Raw genomic sequence first — 7865 nt, forward strand, 5'->3', positions numbered from 1 at the left:
TTCTGTTAATCGCGATCAGTTATTCATGAAAGATTTATGAATGGAGTGTAGTCAACACACGCATATATACATGTCTACGTCTTGCCAGTCGACACGCGCACATGTGCATGTCTACGTCTTGCCAGTCGACACACGCACATGTGCATGTCTACGTCTTGCCATGTCTGCTTTCTAAACAGTCACATAAAACGGCAAAAGCTATGCAATTCGTTCTGCCATTCATATTCCACCCTAGCCTCAAAGACGTATTTATGCTGTTTTCTGTAAAATAGGCACCAATGTGCGACATGTTTTCAAATGAACTTTTTAAAACTATCTCCTCGAAAAATCAATAATATCCCAGCCCTTTCAAAAATCATTCTCGCCATTGGTTGTCTGCCTTTGACAAGTTGTTTTTGAACACCCCCAGAAATGCTCTCTGACCCGTCACTCTGTGTCCTGTTTTATCTCCAGTCCTGTCAAACAGGAAGAAGGGGAATCCATTTTCATTTTTCATCGTCGTCGTGACTGATGATCTATCACCGTCGGCCATGACACTCACAGCTCTGTCGTGCGACACCGCGACAGCCGGTCCACATCGTTTTTCCGTTCACCTCTTACATAATTTATCATTAAGCCTAACCGGCGTTTTTTCTCCTCAAGACTCCTCAGACAAGATAAAAGGTAGGAGACGAACTACCTGTCCGTTAGGAAAAAAACTCCACGGAGGTTCCTCCGCCATAGCCCCCCACAACCACCGACGACCCAATCTCTCACCCCTCACCCCCACCCCCATCCCAACAGATTTACGTGAGATTTATATATTAAACCCTCGGCTGATACATCAACACGTTTTGAGTACAAATGACTCATAGAGGCATTAGGTCACGGAGAGCACGAGTCTGGACGAGATTTCGCCACATTTCGCTAGACGCCGTTATGAATGAAAACCAAGAAAAACCCTCTGCTTGTCGACAGCGGTTAAGATATTTACTGTATTCCACTGATATCTGGAGTTCAAGGCTTCCAAAAAAGTTGTTTTGTTGCTGTGTCTTCCTGCTGTTTTCCTTTATATTCATTTATATGTGGTCTAACATTTGTTGGTTTCAGGATGTTTTGCATGTGTTTATTAATTTATTTATTTATTTTCACTGCTGAGTTTTCCACTTCGTGCAAGGTTGTAAATGTCAACTGTCAAAAAGAGAAATAGAATTGAGATACATACTACATACATGTCTGTATCTCGAACACACACGTTTATGTGGGTTTTATCATTCAAAACAGTGGACTGTGAACGTTTCGTACGCACTTTACACACTATACCTTGGAAACAACACAGGCTCCTCACTGTTACGGCCTCTACTAAGACAACTGTTACATTCATGATCAGAGAAATCCAGCTATGCATTACATCGTCACATGACACAGAACCAGTTGGAATTTTATAAATGATGTAAAAGATGGATTCTTCAGTGTATTTATTAAAAATCATTTATCATATTACAATAATAATGGCGCAAAGTTTTAGAGGAGACAAAGGTCAAGCTAGAGTTAATTGACAGTTATACGAAAGACGCTTCGTCATGTTAATTACGCTGTTTAAATGTTATTGTTGGAAATTTCCAATTCTGCGGAGCGGTTGTCACTTTTCATTTGCTCCTATTTAAAATCCAATCGACGTGAAGTATTTGCCCGTTCCGCCATGTGCCTGTGGATAAAGGTTTCAGAAAGCAGCCGGCAAACGGAAGCTTAAGTCTAGCAGTTATACAACATGCTGAGAACAAACTTCGTGAATACTACCCTAAAACCCAAAGCACTAAAGTCCTCAAACAATACCGGTGTTCCAAGAGCAATGAAAATAACACCACCCCTCGGGATTTCAACAGAACAGATGCAAGTTACAGAGGTATAATCCGTAATATTTGCTCAAGCAAATTGCACACAGGGACAAAAAAATAGCGATTGGTATAAGTTACAAAAGGCACGTTCAGGATTTTAAAGAAAACTCTTTTCACTAAGCCTCGATCAAAGAATGGCCGAGCTTGGCTTTTTAAACTCTATTAGGTGCAACACGATCAGGCCTGTCAGTCGCAGAGATCGCAAAATGACCCTCGGGAACCCCAATTAGGCTCCGTGAGCATCAACACGACGAACACAGCATAAATGTCTTAGAGCTCGAAGTGCGCCACGGTGTGGAACAACGCTGTCTATTTCTGCGGCCTGTAATATGATTACGCCGATTGAGTCCGCATGAAAATAGCATTGCGATTGTTCCAAACAATTCATTTTAACACAAATGAACTCAGTGGACAAAGAACACACAAATGTGTCCCAAAATGTAGTCCCAGCTGTCACTGCAAAGGGACTTGTCACAGTGTCGCTTTTATAAAAAGGCCATCATCGTAAAGCTGAAGACTTTTCAGCGTCACGTTGACGTCACAAAAAAAAACTAACAGGGCAACTCAGTTACCTTAACTCAGTCCCCTTAGAAAAACAAGATCGATATATTGTTAGTGGCCTTTCACAAAGCAGACATACACTGCAGACTCGTGAGTTTAAATACAGTTGGTGTTATTGGTAACATAGCTATCTGGATCTAGTAAATGGCATACAGCAAAGGAGATGTATGCAGTTGAGACGTAGGCAATTGATTTTAATAACAACTATATGCTCCAACGATATCCTCGGTCTGGATTACCGTTATGTTTTGTGTGAACAGAACCTTACTTATTTCAAGTGAATTTGTCCTGTACCCAATGTGCTTTAATACGGTCGTACAATATGTCACATTGTCATTAAGCCATGGTGCTGAAGATTATAGCAGCCTCCCTCTCCCCAACTCCCAAGCTCTGTTCGGTTTTCACTCAACATAATGCTGACCGCCATCCTATAAGTGAAATATTCTTGAGTACGGCGTAAAACGCCGATTTAATATAGAAATAAAGAGTATAGGCCATATTTACCCGGAAACGTGTGGAGATTTGCTAACTATATTACGCTGGTGTCTCGTGTATTCGAAAAACCTGTAACTTAATGGAGTACTAGAGTAATCTAACCACGAAAACAACTCAAGAGGTTTGTAAATTTCGTAACCTCTTTGACCCCTTTCGGATAGTTCATATCTTATAGTCCCGACATACTGACTCACCTACCACTACCACTGTATTGCGTTACACGATGTAAATAAAATTTGCAGGTGGGGTTAGCACGCCAGCTCGGCGAATTACCTAAAAGCCTCTCACCAACACGGTCGCTGAGAGTTCAAGTCCAGCTCATGCTAGCTCCCTCTCCAATCATACGTGCCAAGGTCGTCCAGCATCCTGTGGATGGTCATGGGTTTCCCCCGGGCTCTGCCCGGTTTCCTCCCACCATAACGCTGACCGCAGGCGTAAAACTGAAATATTCTTGAATATGAGGTAAAACACCAATCAGATAAAGACGGTCAAATAAATAAAGACTTACAGCATATAAAGCTGTGCCGACAATATGAGTGTTAGCAAATCGATGAAACACGTAACCAATGAAATACGCCCCCCTGTCAATCTGTCTCGCGGTTTATTCCAACTGTTCATGTAAATGTTTAAATCGTAGCAAATTACACCCCTCTTGTCATCATGCCTCTAGCAGATTTAGGTAAAAATACGGTGATGTTATTAGACGTCACTAGTCTTGAATTTCTTTTCAAATTTTTATAACTGAAAACGAGTAATTTGCACGACTGGGGTTATCGATTAGGTCTAATCAAAAAGCATATAAGTTGAGTACTGCTAACATTTCTTTGAAACAGTGTCGTACTTTTTCTCCGTTATAGTGCAGAATACCTAGACAAAAGGATTCGATTCCAAGGTCTAGCGTAGAATTGCACAGCTCTGGCATTTCACTCTAATCGCCCGAGAGGCAGGGTTTGTTGTCTGCTTGATAGACCACATCGAGGACAAACGATTCAAACGCTGGCCACCCCTGCCTCGGTTGTTCAAATCACCAAGCCTCCTGGTCTAATGATGGTCATTTGTTAAGGAAGGTTAAACGCCTAGTCGACTTGTCGACTCTCATTGTACGTGTGTTCTCTCTACGTCACCCCAGAGGGTTCCAAACAACTCAGTTGTGGGAATAGGTTTCGACCACATAACCCGGCGCTGTATAAAATATCTAGGAGTGTCTGTTGACTTTACTTAGAAGTTTTGGCAAGGAGACCATCTTTGCATCGCACAAATCCCACGTCATTTGATTGCGACCGAACCCTCTTTTTGTGACAGCTATTGAATCAGTCTTCCTTTTTAAGCGCCGTCCGAAGGTAAACGTATAGCGGAAAAAGTTTTTTTTTTATTTCTTGTTATATCAATGATCCCAGTTTGAAGAAATTTGTTCAGGGTACACAGGAAGACGTCTGTGAGGTAAATACGAGATGTAAATTAGACTCCGTCAAGGGATGAAATCGGATTTGAGAAGGTAGTGGAATTCAGAAGATGGTATTCAGGTAGAACTGTATTGCCCTGCCACTAGGCTCTTCGTCCAGAAGCTTGGTGAATACAATCAAATAAATAGGATTAGTGGCCGGTTAATTTTCCGATCACTTGGTTTCAGCCCTGCACCATAGTTCTCCGGAATAAAAGCTTTCGGTTGGACGTGAAAGGCGTCTGGACACGTAGGCCGGTGCAGTGCTCGCCTCATGATTAAGGTAAAGAGGCCTGTTCTTGTGCTGGACTGTTCAAAGGTTCCCTAGAAACCTTCTGCCTTCCAAAGGTTGTTGTATAGGTCAATCAGTCTTGTCGTATCGAACAATCTATGTGTAGTAACAGAGAACCATCACGTCACCGATCAATATGCTCAGTCGTCTGTCTCTACATCTACATTTACTTAATTCAACACCAGCACAAGAACATTCCAGGGTAAAGGTGGAGGGTCTTGGGCAGGATGGGGGAGCTGTTTTTCTCGCAGATTGTTGGTCAAAGTAGCCCGCCAAACGGAGTGCGCTATCTCCATAATGTACAAGACGAGGCATTTCGCGGCCGACCTATCTATCGTCTTTCTCTACCCCGTCTTTCTCTCCTGGTTCCACAATAGCATTCATATCCATCAAATCCTTGACGTTCTAATATACTGAAAGTTTCTCCCCGGAAGACATGTTCTCCGAATCCTGACCGAACGAATACAAAGCCGTTCCAGACAGCATTGCGAGAAAATTACTTTCCAGCAAGGGTTGAGCAGCTCAAAGCTTTTCTTCCCCCGACCTCATGTAGCTATCTTTGCATTTAGATTCACTTGTCGGATTTGCCAATAATAATGCGGGTACAGAAGTGAGATGAGAGTAACTGGGTTAGACAAGGGCACGACTTTATAAACAGCTCCCTCCTCAATGTTACAGTAGATGATGAGAACGCTCGTTTGAAGCACAGCTATATCGCCCCACGCCATTGTGAATTTCTCCCCAGCAAGATTTACGACAAATTCAGATTGGTAATGGCACACCAGAAGTCACTGTCAAGTTCAAGTAATATACGAATATGGATATCAGTCTCGGAGAAAACTCCAGTCAGCGTATACAGGTAACAATAAGGCTGATTGAAATAACTCTAACAGTACTCAGCCTGGCCGAAAATGTCATTCACATTTTTACCATGCTAAACGGCATAATTTTGTGGAATCTAGGCGACATCCTTAAAGCAGCCGTAAACCATAATAAATATTTCGGGACAAAAATCGCAAGACGAATTTTCGAGACAACTTTCATTACTTATCACTAAAGGACTATAGAGTGCAGAGAGACAGTCGTACAAGGAGAAGCTCTTCACAGTATGCATGCTTAGCCAACAACACAATACGTAATGGCGATTTGGGTTATTTTATTTCATTACACTCTTACTTCCTTTACGACGTGCAAACTATTAAAACGAGATGTTTCTTACGCTAAGATTACAAAGATTCTCGCCATAATTCTCTTCCAGATAAAAGAGGAGGTCAAACAGAAAAACATGCATGTATTTCATATCAAAATTTAAAAAAATGTCTTGAATTGATGTCCCCAATAAGTATACAAGAAATCAGGTTAGAACTGCATTCAATTAAAGAAACCGGATAAAACGTCTATAAGTGTAATGTGTGTCTCGTAAGAAGGTCGTTTAATACACATTAAAGTTGAGTAATGTAACTGGTGAACCACAGTTCTATATCTATCCTATATCTGTAAACCTGCATTAATGTAGCGTTTAAAAACCTGGGGCCTATTTTTACAGGGGAGATAAGCATTCTATCCACTGAACAAGAGAAGATTTTGTGGAGGTTAACATTTACATGTAGATAACCGGAAATTGACAACTGCCGAACCTTCTCCCTATTCATCAGTAAGCGTAAAATGAAAAAATAAAATAAAACATGAATTTCCAGATATTTATCTCCGTGAGAGACAAATGCAACTGTCTTATATATTAAGCGATGGGTTTTTTTTTACTTCTTTTGCCCATTGGAAGAGTTTCAACGCAATAAAAAGTTTTGCTCGTTGAATTTCAAATGACCCCGCATGTCTTATCAACCCTGGGTTGTCTTCTTTGCAAGGGTAACAGATCCACATTAGAGTCCATTTCATTTCCACAGCTCGGGGAATGGGCGTAAGAAGTCTTCATAATGCCTATTTATATTCTAGGCGGATGATAAGAAATCTGAAGCGATGTCTAGATGAGCTGCCAGGGAAACACGGGTACATTAAATTCACTACGGTGCTCATATCCGTTCGTGAATATTTAAAAGGCTCGCTTGGCACGCAATATCACGGAAGACGCGGTCATAGGTTTATTGGAGTAAGGGACTCATGATGGAACGGAGACGTGGGGAAACAGCTACGGTTGGATAATCTCAAAGAGCTATGTTAATCATGTCCTCTTTTACACAAATGTTTGATAGTTTCAGTGGATTGTGGTGGGGGTGATGGGAGGTATAGGAGCGTTCAGTAAATGCAAAACTTAAGCTGACAGATGTATGGTTTTCTGGACATGATGCCCATTCCCCTTTTAATAGTGCCGTACCAAAAAGAAAAATGTGTCATTTTCTTTGTGATTACAATTTCAGTCCAGTCAAATTGCACCACCTTTCAATCTTCCGCACTCCTATATCCTATGACACCGAAGAGTTCCGATCCATCAGTGACAACTCACTGACGACACGGCTGGCCCATGTCTTTTTTTCACAACACTTTGGTATTGAGTTAGTGTTAGGGTTTGAGTGGTGTCACCCTTATGATCACATGTGGTTGTATGTCCTATAAAACGTATGAGGTGGTGGATGGGGGGTGGGGTGGGGGTGTTGGTATTAATTTGTACTGACTGGCGTTGTTCCGTCCCTACGATGATGTACGCTAGACAGTAAAACGAAGCTGATTCAGAATATTTAGATTATAATAATAACAACAACAACAATAATAATAATAATATTAATTTCCAATCAACTTAGAAAAAATAAAATTAATGCTGACAATAATACTCCGTTATTGAATATGCAAATATAAACATATATACGTGTACAGAGTGGGATTACCTGGATATGATCATTGGTGAGTAGGGTAGCGTTAGCATAAAAGAGGCAGTTCCATAATGGTAAGATATATGGGTTCAAATCCGTACGTAAGTCTTTTTTACTTCTACTATTGGGTCAGTCTTATGGGCGAATTCCAGAGTGACCGAGATAAACCACAAACCTTTGATAAGTTACTGACGAAATTTCTCACGTGTGACGACATACACACCATGTTGCTGAAAGACAATTGGTTTACTGCGAACTGGCTTATAGACTGTGCACTCGCCCACACAATGCGGTATAGACTGTGCAGTCGTCCACACAATGCGGTATAGACTGTGCAGTCGTCCACACAATGTGGTATAGACTGTGCAGTCGTA

The sequence above is a fragment of the Liolophura sinensis genome, chromosome 12 (genome assembly GCF_032854445.1).
Source record: "Liolophura sinensis isolate JHLJ2023 chromosome 12, CUHK_Ljap_v2, whole genome shotgun sequence".
In the NCBI taxonomy this organism is placed as follows: Eukaryota; Metazoa; Mollusca; class Polyplacophora; order Chitonida; family Chitonidae; genus Liolophura; species Liolophura sinensis.